Source organism: Glycine max, chromosome 3, assembly GCF_000004515.6.
Source record: "Glycine max cultivar Williams 82 chromosome 3, Glycine_max_v4.0, whole genome shotgun sequence".
NCBI lineage: Eukaryota > Viridiplantae > Streptophyta > Magnoliopsida > Fabales > Fabaceae > Glycine > Glycine max.
In genome coordinates, this window is record NC_016090.4 from 17,616,641 (window position 1) to 17,641,121 (window position 24,481).

A 24,481-nucleotide genomic window follows, 5' to 3' on the forward strand; every position below is an offset into this window, starting at 1 on the left:
TTGATCTTCGATTCTGGTCAGTTGGCTAGTTCGGCAATAACCCGAACATCTGACATTTATCTTTGTTCCTTTGTCGTCAGTGGCAGTTCGTCGTCAACCCGAACAGCTGACATTTATCCCCAGTAAAACCATGTGATCCCCAGTCGGACCCCGTTTCTTTAACAAAATCGGGTATCATTTTGTTTTGTTATTCCCAGTCGAGCCATTTTCCCCGTCTTGCAACATTACATGCATAACAGATCATGCACAGCATCACATGCATAACATTGCATTCATAGCATTTTGCAGTTGAAATTGGTCAAAAATGGTGTACTCTGTATTTAAGTCTCTTCGACCCGTCGCTTTAAAAATTTCACTTTTAAATCTCCGTAACGAAGAAACTTAAATAGGGGCATCTGTCATACCCCATTTTTGACCCGTTTTTTTTAATTCTTTTTTTTCTCGTCTTTTAAGCCAGAAGTTTTCGTCGTTTCAGACGAAATTTCGGCAGGGAGGTATTTTAAAATACCTCATTTTTGTTTCGAAGACGACCGTTTTTTTTTATTATTTATTTATTTATTTTATTATTATTTTTTTTTATTTATTTATTTTATTTTATTATTATTATTATTATTATTCTTATTTATTATTTTCTTCTTTTTTTTTTTCCTTTTATTAAGTGTTTTTATTATTTTCGTTTTTATTAATATCATTATTAGTATCTTCTTTTTATTACTTTTATTTTATTTTATTTTATTTTATGTTGCTGTTTTATATTTTGTTTTTTTTTTCCTTTCCTTTTCTTTTTTTTCCTTTTTCTTCTTTTCGGTCTTTTTTGGTCCAGGCCCAGAGGGGCGTTTCGTTTTTTTATTACCCTAATTCTGTCCTTTAAATACTGCATTAATTACTGTGCGTGTCAGGTGTGAATACAGACAGTCAGAGTGCCAGAATAGCCAAGCCACCACAAACCACCAACACAGCCTCCCTCAGGCCACCACCCACCACCATTTCACAAATCCGTACAAATCAACCACAAAAAAAACCAACAGAAACAAAATCCAAAACACATTCAACACCACAAATTCATCTTCCATAACCACGAATCACTCGATTTGTACCCCAATCATCACACAGATCACGGAAACCGAATCGGCATAAACCAAAGTAATACGAATCCAGAACCATACACTACACGGTCCTAACTCACCAGCTACCCGCCCAAAACCATTTCAGCCCAACCAAACACGAAAGAAAAGGGTAGGATTCTGTCCGTTTTGAGTTTAGATCTAGGCTTGCCGCGTCGAGTTTTTTTTGAAAACCAACCTCAGATTCATAACGAGTGAGTGAAGAGGGTTCGAGAGGTTTTTTTTTTTAAAAAAAAAGGGGGACTTGAACTACTCCGGCACGGTGGCGCCGCCAGCGGCCGCCACGCCGGGGGGTGTTCTTGGCCGCAGAGAACTTCAGAAAGGAGGAAAGAGAAGAGAGAAAAAATGAAGAAGAGAGAGAAAGAGCTTTTAAAAAATGAATTAAACCGGCCCCTAGCCCTTATATAGAGGCTGGACCGGTTCGGTTTTTTTTCCTTGAACCAAACTGGTCCGGTTCTCCCCTCTTTGGCCCGTTGGACTCATCTCTGGCCCACCTTCTTTTTTTTTTCTCTTCTTCTTCTTTTCTGATTTCTGCTCTCACCTCCCCTCTTCCTTACTGCACCCCCTTCTTCCTCTTTATTCTTTCTTTTTTCTTTTTTTTTTTACGCACCATATTTATTTTATGTCTTGCATTTTTTTATTTTATGCATCATATTTACTTTTATGCCTCGCATTTTTTATTTCCTTTATTTATTTTCCAGCACCATATTTAATTGTTTGTCTTGCATTTTATTTTCCAGCTCCATATTTATTTTTGTCTTGCACTTTTATTTTCTTTTTATTTTATGTACCCTATTTATTTTTGCCTTGTTTTTTTTATTTTTTTCATATTTATTTTATGTCTTGCATATTCTTTTTTTAGTATCATGTTTATTTTCTGTATTGCATTTTTACTTTCGTTTTATTTTATCTTCAGCATCATATTTATTTTATGTCTTGCATTTTTATTTTTCTTTATTTATTTTATGCGCCATATTTATTTATTGTTTTGCATTACATGCATTTTTTATTTCCTTTTTAGCATATTTACTTTGATGCATTTGCAACTTTTAGTTTATTATCTTTTGTCATTTATTTTATTGCCGATTAGAATGTATCTAGGTCCAATGTAAATAAAAGTGAGAATCCGCACCGACACTCACATTTATTTTTTTATGTTTTCTGCCGAGGACGATAATGTAATTTGAACCGTATCCGAGGAAAAGGACCCTCATTTGATCCAACGTCATTTTGAGGGATCCGGCGCGTTTAGACTTATCTCTGCATAACTAAAGATCAAAAAAGTCAAAATTCAAAAAAAAAAAATTCAAAAAAAAAAAAATTCAAAAAAAAAAAAAAAAAACTTTCTATCATCAAAGTTTCAAAAAAAGGGGAGTCAATCTTTATCCTTTCTTTCTTAATCAAATCTTTAATCAATCTTTAATCAATCAAAACTTTTTCTTTCCAATTTAAAATCAATCGAACTCACTTCTTTTATTTCTTCTATGCCTTTTCGGCCTCTTATCTTTCTTAAACTTTTCTTTTTCGAACTTTAAAATCAATCAAAACCAACCACTCGACTTTTTACCCCGAACTACATGATTTTGATCCCACTCGGGTATGTAGGCAAAAGACTTTGTCTTTCCAAATCAATAAAAATAACAAAAAACTTTTTTTTCTCCTTTCTTTTAAACCTATCTCTTTAATCTTTTCACACTTAAGCATTTATTTCCAAACAAATAATCAATTTAGCATAAAGATAAAATAAGCAAGAGGTTCCTATAGAGTACTATAGACGTTTAGGGTGCTAGTACCTTCCCTTTGCGTAACCAACCCCCGGACCTTTGATCTCTTAAAAACTAGGGTTTTTCGAGCTTTCTCCCTTTTCTTCGGAAAAATAAAAGATCGGTGGTGATCTTAAAATTGCGGGTCAACGCTAATCAATAGCTTGACATCCAAAAATCACCGCGACATAACTCATATAATTACTTGAGTGTCAAAGTCATTTGCTTTGCTGGTCCCCCATTTTGTCCTCTTGAAAAAGACCCCTCTCAAAGCCAACGTACGAAGTCTAGGACTCCACTTTGGTCGTGTCCACCTTGACCAATTTCTTCTAAATTATGACTTATAATAAGAACCATATGGAGTAATATATATATATATATATATATATATATATATATATATATATATATATATATATATATATATATATATATATATATATATATATATATATATATATATATATATATATATAGTCAAATTAGACATCAATCGAATTACTTCCTCCATCCCAAAATAATTGTCATCTTAAGTTATTTTATACAGATCAAGAAAAAATAATAAATACATGAAAGAATAAATTTTACAAAATTTCTGAATGAAAACAATTGCTTCTAATTTTATTTTCTTCTGAAGCTTCTTGAATAAATATCAAAAGTTCTTTTAGCAACAAGACTTTTCCTTCTGATGCACTTTAATAAAATAATAACCTAATTTATTAACCATTGTCCAATGTGCTATAATTAAACAAGCATCCAAACCTTCGTGATAACTAGCATTGCGTTTGTTGTGTGCTTTTAAGTGTCAAAAAAGAGTTAACTAACTTACACAAATAATTTCTAAGTTTTTTAACACCAATAATTGCATAGTGTACCTTACCCATCTGGAGGTTGATACATGTTCTAGAAACTTAAATATTTTTGTATTTCTTCTTGATATTTTATATTTTCTAACATTTAAATATGTGTGCAACGTAGATGCAGAAAAAAGTATATTTTATATTTGCTAACATTCCAAACCTTTGTGAAAACTAGCATTGCATTTGTTGTGTGCTGTTAAGTCTCCAAAAGGAGTTAACTAACTTCACAAATGATTTCTAAGTTTCTTGATATTTTATATTTGCTACATTTAAATATGTGTGCAAAGTAGATGCAGAAAATAGTATATTCCTGCAAGAGCCGAATTCATACAAATAGTGGAGCTGAGGAATGTGTTATTGCAAAAAGAACTATGAGACAATGGATAATTTTGAGGAAGATTCAAATCCCACAATGAATACCTTCTCTCGTAATGGACATGTCTCTAAACTTCTTAAGGCATTGTATTCAAAAACCAAGCAATCATAAATTTTCTAAGTAGAATTTTTTTCTTAATTCGAAAAACTAATATTGTGACCATAGGGTGTGACAAACACTAATACTACTATAACATTTCTTAGCAATTATCCCTTCCATTAAGATCATTTTCAAAAATTTGTTTATCCCTTATTATAAGATTATTTTCTAATTTTTAAATGCATTAATTTTTTTCCTTACATAACCTTACTACAAGAATTTTTTAAATTAGCCACAACAAAATTAATAATTAATCTCTAGTAAAAAGAATTAATTAACTACAAATTAGCTTAAAAATTATTACAATATTGACGTGGGACAAGTAACTAATTAACTACGAAGAATAATCCTAGTTAATTTGTAGCTAATTTAAAAAATTTGTAGTTATTTGCTAACTAATTTGTTGTAATATATTGTTTATTTTTCTTTGTTTCTAGCTATCTAGCTATCTAGCTAGGTTATTTTCATAGTAATTTTGTAGTTAATCTGTAGCCAAAATTAATCTATATCTATAGTAATTTAAAAATTTATTTCCTAGCTAAATTAAAGATATATATACTCATTTAAACACACTCCTCCTAATTGGTGCACCTCACCTCATTATTTAAAACTTTAACTTGTTTACCTGTACTCCATGTTTAATAAATTTATATCTTTTTAAGACCCAAAGTGTTATCTTCAACCCTAGACGCGTTGCCCCTTTTTCGTATGTGGAAAACTCTCACCGGCGCAACAAGCTTTGCACCATAGGGTCCAAATTCATTTGCCTATTCGTTCACCCGTTTCTTGTCCTTACATTCCTTGCACCAACAACTTTGTCATTGTTCAATCCAGTCACTTAACGAACTGGAACAAATGCAAAAGAATTAAATCAAGAGCAAGGACACGGGGCCATTGATCCATTGAATGAAGCAACGACAACACGTAATGTGAGGCGTGGTTCGTGTGTGAAGAAAACATGGAAGGTGATGGCAGGAGAGGAAAACGAGGGATATGATTAGGCAATGAGTGGAACGAAGGGATTGGTGTGGATTTTGGGATCTCTTTATCCTGTATTTCTTCTCTGGCTAAACTTATTATCTTTTGGATGATTTCTTGTTGACATTTCATATTTAACTATATTATTCAATTTGTTATACGTTTGCAAAACCATATCAGTCGAAGACACCTTTATTTGATTTTCCGAAATTTCTAGTAAAAATTTGAGGATACAAACCGAGAAAATAAATAAGTTAAAAAAAAAATAGAGAAATCAACCTAAATCAATTAAAAAAAGGAAGCTATAACGAAGAGGAAAGCATATATGCAGCTTTGATTTTGGATGAACCCAATGGTTTGCTCTATGAGTATGATGGCTTGCATCTTAAAATTGAATATATATATATATATATATATATATATATATATATATATATATCTGATGTATGACAAATTGACACTGTATCTTACAGTTTCTATTACTCAGATATTGACTGCATGTGAGATTTCTGGAACAGAGAAGGCATCATGGGTAAACAAGGAAAAATAGTAACCTTACAATCTACAAATATTTTTTAGAGCTCGATAATGAAAAATTCAACAGATAGACATGAAATCTATTTTGTTCAAAAATCACGTATACCTCATGACAATGTAGTTCCATATTTGAGAAGAATCAGATGATAGAACAAAACTTAAGTATCCTCTAGCTTTTAGAGAAATTATAACACTCTCCAGGCAAGGACCAAAATATTGCTCATCATACTTCACACTCGGTGGGTGTTCAATTGTTCATGAGATGCATAGGCCAAATGTTGTTCACCAACCAGAAAAAAGTCAGTCATAATTAAGCATAAACCCTTCCATTTGTTCAAACTCAAAATAGATAAGATAATCTTAAAACAGGAAAAGTCAAACAGTTAAGATCCTGCTTATTTCTGGAATCAACATGACAACACAAATTCTGCATATATTCATAGTAAGATAGTTAGGTTCAAACCTCTACATGGCTCTACTGCTATCTTAAGAAAGTCAAAGTGTCAAACTGTTATGACTGAGCCTATGAGTACTCAGTGTGATGATGCAGCTGATGTTGAGGCCCATTCTGCAGTGGACCAGAGGCCCAAAAGGAATGTATTGGCACCAAAGAAATGGGATGAGTATGTTCTTTACAAGTAGTGATCCTTTATCATTAGTAGTGAGAATAATGACTCAGCTTATTCTAGAAGGAGATCGTTACAAGTTTATTAGGAAGGATCTAGATATTTTCTGCGTATGGGAAACTTGTGCTGATGGTTATACATTGTTTTAATTCCATTGGTTGAGTAATGAGAATTAAGTCCATTTCTATGATCTTATTATTCTTTTTTCTCTTAGGAGGCCATTCTCACCTAGAATTCAGAAAAACCCTCACACATCACAAACCCATTGATGAGGCAATTTAAAATTTTAAAGAATTTTAAAGTTTGAGAATTTCAAATGCTCCAATTTAAATTTCTTTATTTTTAAAATTCTGTGTTTGGATCTGACCGCCGCGACAGGCTCTTCTACAGCACTCCGCAGCTCGATCCCACCTTCTGCGCCAGTGATACCGCGTACCACGCCGACATGAAGTCGTTCAAGAAACACTTCATCAAGTTCCACATATTCGCGAAGATCTTCAGGACCAAATCGAAGAAGTTCCAATCGGATCCATCATGCGAGCAAGCCTTGTACGTATCACCGTCGTGGTTCTCGACCATGTGTCTTTCCCTTGGGTTGTCGGAGGTGGCGAAGAGCTTCAATTTCAAGCTCGCTGAGTTCGGGAGGATTGCGTCGGCGAACCAGAGAAGGAAGCAGGAGCTGAGGGTTGGGTTGTTGAGGAAGCCGTTTGTCAGATTTGCGATGTTGTTTTTGGAGGTCGAGAAGCCGTGGTTGTTGCGGTGGGTTTTGCAGCAGAGAGAGATGTATTCCGGCCTTCTGAGAAGGTTAGGGAGCGATGATGATGAAACTGTGGTGTTTGTGTTAACGGTGTTGAGAGAGAGAATTTGAAATTTACTTTCTTGAAGAGAGAATTTGAAATTTACTTTCTTGAAGATAGAATTTGAAATTCTATTATTTCAACTAACTAAAATCCATTTTAAAATTTAAAAATTTTGAATTCATTTTATTAAAATATCCAAACAGTTACTTTTAATTAAAAATAATTTAATTCCCTATAAAAAAATACATTATCTATAGGGGTGAGAATAGGTCAGGTCAGGCCTTGAAAGGCTTGAGCCTAGCCTACGATGAATCTTTGAGGCCTAAGTCTGGCCTATAGTCTATCAAAGACTTTTATTTTGACTCGGCCTGACCTTTTTAAAAGTCTAGCCTAGCCTGATAACCTTTTTAAAAGTCTTCTTCAAAATAAATATTTAATATTTTATGGAGTAGGAATGTAATAGGAAAGTTAAAGGAAAAAGAAAGTCAATCTCACACCAATTGAAGTGTTTTACTTGATTATAGGAATAGAAGTTATGGAGCAATAATGTGTAATTAAAGTCTGATAGTTTTAAAAAAATTAATTGTATACAAAAAATAATATTATATATTGGTACTCAAAAAATAATATATATATATATAGAGAGAGAGAGAGACCGGCCTATTAGGCTTATAAGGCTTTTTAATAAGTCTAAGCCTGGTCTATTTAATTTAATAGGCTTTTAAAAAAGTCTGAGCCTAACCTTTTAATTAAATAAGTCAGTTCAGGTCAGGCTTTATGTAGGTCATGTCGTAGGCCCCTGTAGGCCGGCTTAGCCTATTCCCACCTCTAATTATTTAGTTAAATTAGTCTATCCAAACACACTCTAAAGGAACCAATCGGAGAAAGAATATAAATAGATTATTATGTTCTACATGGTTAAAAAAGGATGTAAGTGAGTTTCTATTAAATTTTCCAACCACGCTGACACCGTTTGATTGAAATGGCCATTACCTTCTATCATCAAATTCACTATATTCATGTTTTTTTCTTTATGGCGTACCAAAATAACCTTAATTCAAGACCGTAAAACTTGAAACATAATCAGGCATTCCTTTTAAAACACAAAGTTACCAAACATATATAAAGTTATGAACTCTAGAATCAAGGACATGTTCCCTTTAATTACTTTCAAATGAAGTCTTCTACCTCAATTTTCAAAATAATTGAATTATAAAGAATGAAATGTTAAAGTAATAGCATCTTAGCAATGCTTGTGTCAAAAATCAGATCACTAACAACAACACTAGCACTCTACAATTGTGATCCTTACAAGCAAGCATGTCCACTAAAACTCTACCACTGACATTGCTTTTCACCAACTCCTAGTGAGACAACCCATGACTAGCAGAAGCTCTTCCTGTCCAGATTTCGGGCAGTATATAGCTCTAATTAAATATGCTATCCAACAAAGCCACAATTTTATCCAGATTTGTGTATCATAGGTATAATAACATTAAATATAAAACATGCCATATTTGTGCAGATTAAAAAAAATTGATATGCTCCACTTATTGATTCTCCTTGTTGCTTAACAGTCCAGAGTGTGTATATGTGTATTGGAGTACAAGTATGAGACAAAGTCTTACATCGTGTAAAAATGAGAAGGTTGAATATCATATAAATAAAATAAAAATTTATATACCTAGCCTTAATGTTTTGGGTTAAAATGTAGGATCATATTCACTTATGTGGTTGCTAGAATTCAATTCCCTACATCAACACCACATCATACCCTCTACTTTCTCTAAATTACAAAAAAGTTAGAATAGTATTATAGGATGACCCTATAATACTTTGGACTTTTAAAAATCGTTCAACTTGTGTTAGGGTATTTTATAGTACTTTGGACATCAATCACACATACCAATACAAATAATTAATTCAGTTGATTTTATTAAATTTGTAAAAAAAAATGTTACCAATGTACCAATTATGCCCTTATTAAAAATCATTAACTTTTTGTCGATCGATGATGTGAAAATATTAAAGTCGATGAGTATTATACATCACTATCAATAAAAAAGCACAAATACTTAGTATATTCAATAAGAGTAACTATTGAAAAAAATATTAAATGCTTCATAGAAAAATAAAATAGTGCATTTCGTGCATTTCTCTAAGCAAAATATGTGTCGTGCATGGTTAAGCACCAGTATTAAAAAGTCTAGAACTATCATAAGCGAGGGAATCAATTGACAAAAAATTGTTACAACATTATAGTGGTCTCGAATTCAAGTCTTGGATATGAAACCTATTATTCAAAAATAGAGTTTGTTGCTCATAGTGGTTCTACAATGCGCGAGCAATACTTCTCTTCTTAAAGAATACTTGGAATCTAAAAAAAAGTCTAAAATTATTTGAATATGCAAACACCATACTCGTGAACTTATTGAAAATATAAAGCTAAAATATATAAATGGTCCCTTAACTTATTTTTTAATTCTAAATTTGTTTCCTAACTTTTAAAAGTTCTAAAATGGTTCTCTTCTTTAATTCATGCCAAGTTTGTCCTTTTAAAAAAATTGTTTGTTTTTTATTTTTGGGTGCAATTTTGAACATTTTTATTATTCAAGATGTGAAATTTATCCAATTAGCTTCATCTACATGATAACTATGAAAATCAAGTAATGTTTGGACCAAAATGAGACATATACAAGACAAAAATGCATGAAAAGTGAGTCCCATGAGCAATTAAAAACCTAAAATTCTAATGTCAAATGTTTTTCTTATTACTCTTGAAACTCATTTTTCATGCTATTTTCACTACATTTATGGACTTTTTGTTTTGAATACTAGTTTATTCATATAGTTTCACATGCGTGAATTTAATGAAACAAGTTTCACGTCTTGAATCAATAAAAAAAGGTTCAAAAAAATTATCAATTTTTCAAAAGGACTAACCTGTCATGAATTAAATTAGGAAACATTTAAAAACTTAGGGGACCACTTTAGAACCAAAAAAAAGAAAAGAAAATGAACCATTCTTATATTTTACTAGTCAAAATATAATTAATAAATAAAAGCATTAAAGACTAGTGATAAAATTAGTTATATTTCATGATTCTTGGGGTGTGTTTGGCCCCACTTATTTTTTACTTAATAGTTACTTTTGAGTAAAAGTAAAAAATTAGAGCTTAAAAAAATAAGTTGTTTGTTACATTTACCTTTTTAGCTTAAAAATTCATTTGAAGCTAAAAGTTGTTTGGTAAGGTTTTTAAAATGTCACTACTAAAAAAATCGTCATAAACTAAATAAAAAACCATCACGAAATGAGTTTGTGATGGAATAATGATCTCGCAAATTTTGATGTCACAAATACTTCAATGAGGGACTTTTTTGTCCCGTCATAGACAATGATGAAATTTCTTCCACTAAATTTTATGATGGACACAAATTCCTCACAAATAATGAAGGATTGTCGCTGTCACATATTGTGACAAATGATTAGTTTGTCACAACATTTCCTTCTCTATTTGTCACGGATGCATTGTCTCTCGCACAAACAACATTTGACACACCTATTTCTCCATTATTTGTGATGGATTTATTACCTCACAAAGGAAGTAGTAAGCATTTCCTTTTTATTTTGATTCATCTACCCCAACCCTCCACTAGGTCAATCATGTGCGTACAATGTGAATAAGTAATCATTTTTCTATGCAAATTCGTAAATAAAAAGAGTAAATTAAAATCAAATATAATAAAAATTAAAATAGAATTAAAATTTTTGTTTAAAATCTCATAATTTCTAGCCGTAGATATATCAACAACATTCAAACTTTTGTTGAACATTGAAAGTTTCAAAATACCTATTGAGAGTCTCACAATTTGTAACTTAATAAGAATATATAATAAATTTCTAAACATCCATATTATCATCTAATTCCTCATCTTGTTGATCATCTACATGAGGTTTTGGGCCATAATGAATTGATTGAGATGTTTGACCAAGAGAAAAAACTCTCCATAAATCAAGTCATTTTCTCACAAAACTAACAACCATCTTGTGATGCAAGAAACATGTCTTTCTAATTCTTATTTCCTTTTGTAGAATTGGAAACTTGAGCTCATAAAGTGAAAAGTCATCAGATGATATGGATGAGGAAGAAGGTTTGTATTTCCCTTCCTCAAATATCTCCTATGAGTCTCTCTTTAAAATGTGTTTTCTATACTTGTTCAGAAAAAAATAAAGTTTAAATCAAACTAATAAATCATGTACAATGAATGTAAATGATATCATGATATTAAGTCACCAAAATCATCATAATTCACACATATATAGTCAATGTATACAAATCTCAAAATAGGGTCAAAAGAAAAATAAAAACAAACTTACATCATACAGAAAAACCAAGTTAAGAAATACCAAAAAGACATTTACATAGACATTTTAACAAATGTAGAACATTTTAGTACACCATCATATGGATATCTATTGTGGGAAGTAAACAAGATAAAAGAGAAGTGCCAAATATCAATAGTTTACACCAAATATCTTATGCAAGATGTAGAGAAAACAATAATAGAAAGTTACTTGAGTACTAGAAGACTTAGCATTCAACATTGTAAATTCAATTGAAGATGTCTATCATGTAGATAATTCAATTACAGAGGAACCACAACTAGATTGTACACTAGCACCCTAAAATGGTTCTTTTTTCATTCAATAATTCTTATGTAAACTAGGGGGTGCAAAATTCAATTTTAAAAATCTGAGCCTGATTTATAATTGTTTTTTAGTTTATAAAAACCCTTTGATTTCAATCATGTTGTGCATATTAGGTACAACTTAACATCAAATCTCATGTCTAGAATTATCTTAAGTTAAATAATCTCAATATCTCCATAAAATAATCCCCTAACTGGCCAATAGATGTTCTAAGTTCACTAAAAAGATGAACTAATGTACTAGGTAAACCAAAGTAGGAAACAAAGTTGACCAATGTGAAGTATGCATTTAAATAAAATTTATATTATTATATGCGATTATCTCCATGCATTCTAATGTTTTACACATTGAAAAATGCATATTGATGAACAAAAACTCATAAGTTATAACTTTTCAAGCACTTAACTTCACAAATTTTGGTGCATTTCCACTTAACATCACTATAATTATATCACAATCAATTTATACATCATACACAAGCCAAAACTTATGAGATTATGTAACTTACAACATTCATATGTGCCTTAGCGAACACCCATGAATCACCCTCAACAGTCTTATGGGTCTTTTGAAACAGCTCCTAGCACGTTGGAGTCATATTTGCATATTTTTATTGAAAATAAAATATGAAAATAAGTGTAAAATATAATGTTCTTCCCGAGAAATATAAAAGTAAATATAGTTATTACTTACTAGTCTCTTAAAATGCTCATATGTAGGAATTGATCCTCCTGCATGAAGTGAACCATCAGAGGAATTCCTATTGTTGGCATTAGTTTTTGCTTGATCTTGCCAATTAAGGTCACCCCATTTATGTTCTAATTGCTTACACATTAATGTTGGAATCCAACTCTGCACATTCACACCATGTCGTACTCTATACATTGCATTTGAGTGCCCTTTAGAAGCTTTATGATCAATTTTTTTTAATTTGTGCATCATGTTGAGACAGCCACTTATACTTTCTCTACAACACCAAAAAAATTAGAACAGTATTATATTGTAAAAGTGCAATTTAATGAAATGAAAATATATATAACAAGTTACTAAAAATACAATGTATTTCCTCATCATACCTCAAATTCTTCAAACCATATTTTTTCCACGTTTGGGCTTTGACTCTTCACCTCTCCATAAGTTTCCCAACACCTTTCAAATTCCCTTTTTATTATCTTTGTAGTTTCATGTGTGGGATGATTTGAATGATTAAACCTGTGAAAACAACTTTGAACAAGTTATAACTCTTAACATACATGTTACTGTTGAACTTAAGGAAAAAGTTATAAACTTGTTTTGTGGACTTGGACAAATCCATCTACATCCATTGGGGTCTACACTCCAAAACTACGAAGGTGGATCAACATGTGATGATTCTACAAGTGGAATTTCAGCAGATGAAACATCTGCTTGGGCATGTGATGGTGGTTGTGTGATTGTTGTGGAATAATGCATGGGTTGTCCAGTCGGATGTGACTAGATGTAGATCAATTAATTTGGAGAGTTGTAGGTGTCTAGGATAAGGATGTATGGGCTATCTAGTAGGATGTGTAGGATGAAAATAAGGACTAAATGTAGACAAATTAAGTTAGGGATTTGAAGGTGTTTCAGATGTGGAAGGATGAGTGGATTGTCCAGTAGGATGTGTGGGCTAGAAAGAGAGCTAGATGTAGACTGGTTAAGTTGGGGAGTTGTATGTGTTTGGAATGTTGAACGATGTTGAAGTGTAAGATGTGTGAGTTGTAACATCACTGATTTTCAACTTCTCGATGACTCTCACACTACAACACTTCACACGATGACACTTCACTCAACTCCTTATTGGTCAGAACCCTCCATCCTTTGTAGGTAGTCCTTTGTGAGACATCAGCAACCAGCTCTAACACTACCCGACTGCTCTTAAGATCAATGAATGTCCTCACAAACTAACACGAGGTGTTACAGTGGGTTGCCCAATAGAATGCCTCAGTTAGAAAGTACAAGGTATTGGAAAAATAGTGATACCGCTACCTCTACTAATCCCTCCACCAGTACCTCTTCCCCTGCCACTCATATTATCATTATTTGCAGTATATATATATATATATATATATATATATATATATATATATATATATATATATATATATATATATATATATTAAACTTTGATAAATGACTTGTACATTAAAATGCTTTTACTATAGCCACGTCCGGTCCAACACATTGAGCTTTACATCTTCTGCAAAATCACTAGACTCCATGTTTGTTCACATGCTACCACTTCATCAAATGTTTCCAATGTTGAAACAAACTTCTTTTTCCTCTCAATGTTACCAAAATGAGTAAAAAATTTGTTGGCTCCTACCCCTCTATTGGAAAGGTTGCTTTTATTGACCCATGGTTATTTAGCTCCCTTTGTAGGGCTAACATATCATGTTGGAGAAAAGCTTGGTGTGCCAAAAGATGGTTTAGGAGGAGTGGTTTGTCCAGGCATTGAGTATGGAACAAAAATGCTCTTGTGAGAAATTACACTAACTTTTGGGAGAGATGAGATTGGATCCGAATGTTTTGTCAAGTCATCAAGATTAAGCAGATCATCAATGTGTGGAATAATGTTTGATGCCAAGCTCTCTAATACTCATGATTAGCTCTCCATAATGGATTTCCCAACATCCTAGAAAATAGACAGAACAATTTTGAAGTGTTGAGATCAAACTCTTCAACACTTAAGAAATATAAAGAGGCTTAAGACATATTTTGGGTGTTGAAAATTTTGATCTAATCACTTCACAATTGTCTTGTCTATTTTATAGGATGTTGGGAAATCCATTCTGGAGAGTTAATCATGAGTACTACAGAGCTTGGCATAAAAAATTGTTGCACACATTTATTATGTGCTCTATGTTGATGACTTAACAAATCATTTTGATCCAATCTCATCTCTCCAAAAATTTAGTGTAGTTTCTCACAAGCATTTATGTTCTACACTCAATGCCTAGCAACCCACTCCTCCTAAACCATCTTTTGGCCAACCAAGCTTTTCTCCAACATGATGTGTAAGCCCTGCAAAGGGAGAAAAATCACCATTCATAACAGAAGCAACCTTCCCCAAAGAAGGGTAGGAGTTAATAAAGTTTTGACTCTTTTTGGTAGCATTGATAGGAAGGAGAAGTTTGTTCCAACATTGAAAACATTTTATGAAATGACTGCATTAACAACATTTGATGAAGTGGCCGCATGTGAAATGGACATGGAGTTCAGTGACTTCGTAAAAGAAAATGTTAAGCTCGATGTGTTGGACCAGGCGTGGCTAGAGTGAAAGGATTTTAATGTACACGCCACTCATCAAAATTTTACACACACACATACTAACATAATTTGATTGATCAATCCTTACTCCAAAATTTAAAGTACCTAATATTCTAAGATAATTTCACTCAAGATTATTCAATTGTGTAATGTTGTCCAACTAATTTCATTTTAGATTAATCATTTCAAATAAAATTGAATCAAACACTAAAAATTATATCAACATTCATTGACTACTTTGTAAAAACATTATAAGTCATTTTTTTTATCATGAACTACTATGTAAGTCATTTCCAACAAGTAAAGAATTAAATAACACAAAAATGTGGTATTCATAAGAAATATTACAAAGGGTTGAAACTATATAAGAAAAACAATCAAAGTAAACTATCCAATATGACACCTTTAGCATAAACATCCAAATACAAAAAGTTTAGCATCACAAAGTTTATGACAATATAAGAACTAATAAAAGTTGTTGCATTCAAAAAACACATATATCTCCAAAACAACATTGATTATTCGAAGTTCAAACACTTCGATCTCAACTTTCAAATATGAACATATGGAAAAAAATCATTAAATTCAATTTACCAATTTAAACCAGAAGGTAGAAACTCTAAAACAAAATATTGGAGATTTGGAGATTTTTACCTACGAAGAACAACAGATAAACAACCTATGCGTAAGACAAACAACAACGTTGCGATGTTGCTCAAGCCTTCATGCTAGCAAAAGTCATTGTGGAATGTGTCGTGAAGGGGCAATATTTAGGATGAAAGTGAAATGTTCAAGAGAACCCTACACAAATCGTGCTTGTGAGAATGAAAATTAAAAAAACGCACCATTCGGCTTGTGTTGGAGATATTTTGGCTATTTTGATTTTTTTAAATGATGTGCTTAACCTGATCTAGGTTTTCAAAATTAAGCAAGTCACCGACAGTCACCACAATCGGTGAAGTTGGTTTTCTCTAATTTGAGTCATATATTTAATTGATCTAATGACTAAATTGGACTAACTAGGCAACCAATTCCAAGTTAGACTGACCGATCCAATTCAATTTTCACATCCCTGTTAAATAGTTACTTACTAGAAACTATTGTATCTATGAAATATACTCCCTTTGGCCTTTATTTTAAAGTCCTTCAGACATCATTCACATATACCAATAAAAATAATTAATTTTGTTCATTTTATTAAATTTGTAAAAAAAAAATGTTACCAATGTACCAATTATGCCCTTATTAAGAATCATTATATATATATATATATATATATATATATATATATATACACACTCAAATTAGACATCAAATGAATTACTCCTTTCATCCCAAAATAATTATCATCCTAGGTTGTTTTGTACAGGCCAAAAAAGAGTAATAAATATATGAAGGAATAATAATTTTACAAAATTAACTCCATATGATCATTTATAGATTTTGTAGTTCATCATTAATATTAAAGGGATATAAGTGGAAAATGGTAATTAATATTACATTGAGAAACTAAAATGATAATTATTTTGGAATAATTGTTTTTCTTACACGACAATTATAACGAGACAGATGAAATAAATATTTTTGTAAAAAATAACAAAGTGTTTATATTATGATTCAAACAAGTTACAACTAAGTTAATAAGTGATTTACTTAGTGGAAGAAAAGGACAAGATCATGGGTTCAAATCTAAAAAAAGGATTAAAATCACAAATTAGATATTATAGCATATTAAAAGTACAATTTAGCCTAAACTAGATTTTAAATCCATGCACGGATTTATTTAAATTATATAATTAAAAATATGTAGCAGCATATATTGATAAAAAATATGTGGTGGCATATTAACATAATTATATTAAAATTGACAAAAATTGAATTAAATATAATTATATTAAAATTGATGAAGATGATTCATTATAATTTTAATTGAATAGTCTTTAAAATTTAATCCTATTAAAAATTATTATGATTCATTCTTTCTATAAGTAATTGTTAGACATTGGACGCTCTATCACTGGATGACCAAGACATCTCTTAAGATTTTGATGAAAACAAATATATAAATTTGTGTTAACTAATTTGTTGCATGTAAGTCAACATGTTTGATGACAGGAAGCAACCCTAGGTAAGACTTGGCCATGAATGGATACCTCGTCTACTGAAAACAAAAAGTACTTGTCCAATCCATCCAAACTCTGATTGAAATATGCACGTATATTTGAATTCATTGGTTTATGTCATTTATATGATTCTATTTAAAAGGAATATATCTTCGAATATTTCTTATATTTCTTTTTATATTTCTAATGACCATATTGAGTTATGAATGACAGTTATGGAAAGTTCTGATCCTATCAGACAAAGACATGCAATATCAGCCTATTCAGGAAACAAGATCAAGCCCTACAATGGTCATATTATTTGATACTGGACATACTCTCCATAATTATAAGTCTCTTTATATAAATAGGACATCAATGATTCAAAGAAGAGAGATGAACACACACAGAAAAATAGAAGTCGTGAATCAAGAAAAGAGAGAAAAGAACATCATTTGTAGAAATACACTAAGCCTAAAAGAGTGTATTCCTTGTAATGTACAAAGTATTATTAAGAGAGTAGAACTCAATTCATTGTAAATTTACTCTTTGAGTGTTGTAAAGAATCTCTAATTCTAACCAAACTTAAGTATGTGAAAGCCAGGAGTGGCTTATTGATAAAACAATACTTGTGTGTTCTTAGATTTATGAAGAGTCTAAGGGTTGTACTAGTAGTGGCCTTAAGAATACTTGTAAGTGGTAGGAAAAAAATACTTGTTGTAATCAAATTTGATTGGTGAAACCCTTTATTGGTTGGTAAAAGAGAACTGGATGTAGTTTAGGTTAAGTGAACCAGTATAAAATAAAGTATGTTTACTACTCTTCTTTAGCTCGTCAAAGTATTTTTAAAGTATATTATTGATACATTCTACACACAAGGTTTTAATTGGAAATAAGTTTTATACATCATTGGACAACACTCCGTCAGTGCTTAAGTAAACTTATCTAAGTCACTAGTCAAGAGTTTTTATAAAGTGGTTTATTTAATAAACACTTTTCAGTCAAAAATATGTTAGATTTTGACTAACATACTATTCAATTCCCCTTTTAGTGTGATTTATTGTATTTCCGTTATAATAGCAAAGAAATATTTATAATAAATAAATATATATATATATATATATATATTAAAAATATAAAAAAAAATCTTAAAATATGAATATAATTATTTGAAAATGAATGTTTATTTTTGTTATCTTAGATATTATGTTAATATGTATTTCATTTTTGTTTGCTTATAATCAATATTTTAAATGTGTTTGTTGTAGAAAAAACTTAGAATTTGTTGAAATAGTGTGATTTTTACTAATTAAATGTACTTGTTAATTATTTTAAAATGATATTTTTAATTCATTTTGAACAAAAATAATAATAATTATTTATAAATTATATTTCTTAAAATCTCTATAATATTATATTTATTTTTTAAAATCATGACTTGATTGTTACAAATTTAATTCACGAATAAATATAATAAATTTAATTCATTACAAATATGATTAGTTCCCATTTATATGTATTGATGGATAAGAGTTATAAGTTTGATTTGGTGGTAAAAAGAGAAGTGAGATAGAGAAAGGTCTTGGATTTGATTAGATTAGATCATTGTCTCTCCGTTAATAAAAAAACTAACCATTAACAACTAATATTTATCAATTTAAAAAATGGGTATTTTTTATGCCCTAAACTTATAAGAATGCAAAACTTATCTATAATATCTTATCATGAATCAATATGAAAGAATTATTATTATTATTATTATTATTATTATTATTATTATTATACATGTACATATATCTCATAATAAATTTCAATTTAATGATAATTAATATTGATATTTTCACATGTTATATTCAGTACAGGATTGTATAATAATGAGCATTAATACAAGACACTTTTTCATTAATGTTAGATCAAATTTATTTAAATCAACCATTATAACGAAGTTTTGTTTTTAAGTCAAGTAACTGTACGTTATTGGTAGATATTTATACAACTTCAAAAAAATGTTTTTATTTTTGTACCATAAAATGTTATTTTAAAATTTATTTGTTATTTTAGCTTTTTATAATCAAGTCTAAATGAATTTTTGAAATTACTTTTACAAAAAATTTAAATTTTATTTTAAATAAATTAAATAACTATAAATGAAGTTAAAGTTTTAATTCAACAATTGCTAATGTTTCATTAGATTGATTAAAATCAACAATTAGGATGAAGATAAAATTTTGAGCCAACGGTTCTAAAAGTTTTAAGTCTTTTACATATAGTATATATATTAATATTTTAAATGAGTTTTTTGTAAAAATTAATTATTTAAAAAACATTATTGAAATTGCTTAATTTTATTAGTTAAATGTACTTGTTAATTATTTTAAAATTATATATTTTATTCAGTTTTAACAAAAATAACAATATTTATTTTAAAATTATACTTCTTAAAATCTGTATATATTAGATTTATTTTTTAATCATGACTTAATTGTTACAAATTTAATTCAAGAGTAAATATAATAATTTAATTCATAACAAATATGATTAGTTGATTTAGTATATGTATTAATAGGTATTTATTATTTTTTTTGGCCTAAATTTATAAGAATGTAAAAATTTTAATATCTTATAATGAATTAGTATGTAATAATAATTATTATTATTTTAATTTTACACGTACATATATCTGATAATAAATTTTAATTTACTGATAATTATAATATTGAACATTAATGCAAGGCATTTAATTTTTCAATAATGTTAGATCAAATCGATTCAAATTAACAACTATGAAGTTAAAATTTTGATGTAATAGTTATAAGAGTTCCAACTCTCATTTACATATATTAGATAGATAGATAAATATAGATATATTAATGCACTCTAATATAGACTTGTCCCTATGATATAGTGGTGTATTAATTTGTTCACTACATGCCATTGTTTCTAAAATTTATTAACATAATTATAGTTAATGATATATATCTTATACAAATGCTTGTTCCAAATACCATTATCTTTATAAATATATTTTAACTTGTATATAACTTGGACATATAAATAATTTTAAAAAATATTAATAATAAGAAAATATATTTCATTTTATAAATGTTCATTTTAAAAAAATATGTTTCCATCATAAAGGAAAAAATTGAAGTGGATCAAAACCAATTTCTTCTAATTTTATTTTCTTCTCAAGCTTCTTGAATATAAATCAAAAGTTTTTTTTAGCAACAAGACTTTTCCTTCTTAAGCAAATAATAACCTAATGTACTAATTAGTGTCGAACTTACTATATTTAAACAAGTGTCCAAACTTTTGTGAAAACTAGCATGGTATTTGTTGTGTACTTTTAAGCAACCAAAATGAGCTAACTAACTTACACAAATGATTTCTAAATTAGTTATCATCCAATAATTGCACAGTACACATGTACACATCTCGAGATTGATACATGTTCTAGAAACTCATATTTTTGTATTACCTCTTGATATTTGATATTTAAATTTTGCTAACATTTAAATTTGAAGTATGTGTGCAAAGTAAACATAGAAAATTATGTATTCTTACAAGAGTCAAACTCCTACAAATAGTAAAGCAGAGGAATATGTTGTTGCAAAGGATTGTACTGTTTGTCTGTTTGTTCCTTTATATCTCTCCTTCATTTGCCACGTAGCACTATACTAACAACTATGAGACAATAGATAATTTTGAGCAACACTTCAATCCCACAATGGATACCTTATCAAGGCTTTGATCTCGTAATGGATATATCTTTGAAGTCAATAAAAGGAGGAGGCTCAAGGCATTGCATTAAAAAACCAAACAACAAAAATTTTTATGAGTAATAATGTTTTTCTTAATTACAAAAATAAATATTGTGACAACAAACTATATATTTTTATCCATAAAAATCAAAGATGGATACCAAAATATTTACAACAATTTACATATTCTTCTCAACCAACAAAGTTAATCCCTTATTGTGACAATGAAATATAGTTTCAAGAACTAAATTAGTCATTTAGTAAATTATAAAAAGTAAATCATAGAAGTTTCATATTTGAATTGGCCGTGGATATTTATTGTATTCGTCACATCTATTGATTTGTGTGTGTGGGTGTGAGAAATACTAATAGTAATGTAACATTTCTTAGTCGTTACTCCCTCTATCCCTAATTATAAGGTTATTTTCAAAAAACAAAATTGTCCCTTTTTATAAGATCCTTCTTCTAATTTCTAGATGCATTAATTATTTTTTTCCTACATACTCTTTACTTAATTATTCTCTCCAAACATTACTAAGAAATAATTAAGTACACAACGAGATAAAAAGGGTAATTTCAGAATAATAGTACAAATAATTTTCAAATTTAATTTGATTAACAAAACTAACTATTTTTCTTAAAAGACGTGAATTAATTGAAAGAGTCTTATAATTAGGAATAGACGAGTAAGATTCCTAAGAGATTTAGTAAAAATAAATAAAATCTTGAGGATTGATGCCATGTTGATATTCTACTGTGATAATAGTAATAATAATAATAATGATGATGATGATGATGATGATGATGGAAGATATATTTCAAATGAAGTTGTCCACATTAAAGAAGTCAAAATATATTGAAACATAAAATCTAACTTTCTTTCTTTCAACAAGATAACTTCATATCTATAAATAAAAGCAAAAAACTTACAATGAATCAAAGTCTAGGTCCAACAAATTGAAGTTCTACAATGGCTGAAAGTCACAAAGAGGAAGTGAAACTTTTGGGAGTTGTTGGAAGCCCATTTGTTTATAGGTTGTAGCTTGCACTGAAACTAAATGGAATCCAATACGAATCCCTTGAACATAATTTGGAGCATAAGAGCTAACTTCTACTCAAATACAATCCTATCCATAAGAAGGTTCTTGTTTTTTTTTTCACAATGAGAAACCCATAATAGAGTCTCTTGTGATTCTTGAATATATAGATGAGACTTGGAAAGGGAAGTGCATCTTGCCTGAAGAGCCTTAACTTGTTTCTGGGCAAAGTTTAATGACAAGGTAAAGTCTATTTCCGCACATTCCATGTTTGTTATAATGTGTTTGTTCTTAGATAACAAAATTGTCTTAGTATATATTCTACATAATTTTAAAGTAAGCAACCATTTTCTATTTCATATTAATTATATCATTGTATTAATTATATTTTTTCCTAAAATATACAAATGGTCCCTTAACTTATTTTTTATTCTAAATTGATCTTCCAACTTTTAAAAGTTCTGAAATGGTCCCTTTATTTAATTCCTGACAAGTTGATCCTTTCGAAAAATTCATCATTTTCAGTTTTTGAACACAGTTGTGAACATTTTTTATTGATTCAAGATGTTAAATTTGTTTCATTAAATTCATTTACATGAAGACTAATGTTCAGACCAAAAAGAGACTTAAACAAGCTGAAAAATGCATAAAAAATGAGTCTCATGATCAATTGAAAACTTGAAAATCTAACGTCACATTCTTTTCTTATTATTCATGAGACTCATTTTTCACATAATTTTCACTAAATTTATGGCCTTTTTTGTATATTAGTTAATTCCTATAGTTTCTTGAAGGTGAATATAATGAAACAAGTTTCATGTCTTGAATTCAACAAAAAAAAGGTTCAAAATCATGTTCAAAAATAAATAAATAAAATTGATTAATTTTTTGAAAAGACTAACTTGTCATGATTTAAATAAGTAAGAGGACTATTTTAGAACTTTTAAAAGTTAGGATACCAATTTAGAACAAAGAATAAGATAAGGGATGATTCCTATATTTTTAATAGGGTTTTCTTTGTTCTTTGTGTCTTGTCTAGCTACCAAATTTTGAACAAGTCATTAGTGTCTTGTTTATGAGTTTAATTAGAATGTCCTCATAATATAAAAAAAATTAAGCAATTGTTTAATCGTGCATTGTCATGGATGAATAGTAAAATATTTAATGTTTATAATAATTACCTTCCGTCATTTATCTATTAGTAATTTTAAAAGTTAGGGGATAATTTTTTTCAAAAAAGTATAACTTTAGGGTAAAATTCACCAAAAAGTAAAAATGTTAGGTGTAAAATTTGTTCAAAAAAAAAGTTGGGGGTAGAAATTGAAATCAAGTTAAGGGTAAAATGACAAAGGGTAAAATTTGCAAGTTTATTAAAAGTTGGGAGTAAAATGCGCCAAATTAATTTGTCTGAGTAAAATTCGTCAAAACTAAAAAATTTGTTAGTAAAAAGTGAAATTAAGCCTTTAATTTATTCAAAGTATTGTTTATAATTGAAAACATTTAAGTTCAACATACTTTAAATCCTTTTAAATTTTTTAACAGAATATGTTCATACAATTTTACAAAAAAAAAATATAAGACTATGCACCAATACTTTAATAAAAATATACACTATCATTCAATCACAACTTATCATGTATGATAAATTTGCTGGCTTTTACAATAATTATCTTAAAAATTATATCAACGACAATTTGTAATTGAATGATAGTGTAAAATTATTTTATACTATCAATTTATATGACCAATAATCTCTTTTAAAAATATTTAAAATTTTTAAAAAATATATGTTAGAGTATATAACCAAAAATTTAATTTTTATACACTATTAATGTAATTTTCAACCAATAAAAAATCATGATTGATAAGACTTTTAAGAGGTAATTATTGTAAAAATCAACAACCTTACCACATGATAATTTGTCACTGGATGACAGGAAAAAAAATTTATTTTATTGTCAATACATTGATTATTTTCTCTCTAAACCTAATGTGAGTTCTAGGAGTACACTTTTTGCAACACATTCTATATTGGTTAAAATTGATTGAAAACTTTAAAACTATGATAGAGGTTCATTAAATAAGATGTGAGATTCACAAAGTTTTATAATTTTTAACAATTTTTAACTAATATAAAAGGGTATGTTCAAAAGAGTACTTCCTCCTATATGAGATATGAGAAACAAAAGTCTCTTACTTATTCGTCTCAAATATAAATAAATTTCAATTACTTATGTCTTATTTAATGAGACTATTTCCAAAATACAATCAATTAATAAGGCAAAAGACATTTTTATGTTTGATATTAAGTTCCATTAATGAAGTATAGTTTAGAGAGAAAAATAATTGAAAATGACAATATTTAACAAAGTTGACTAATTTCCTTAATTAGTTTCAAATATATCTTTTTTTACTTATA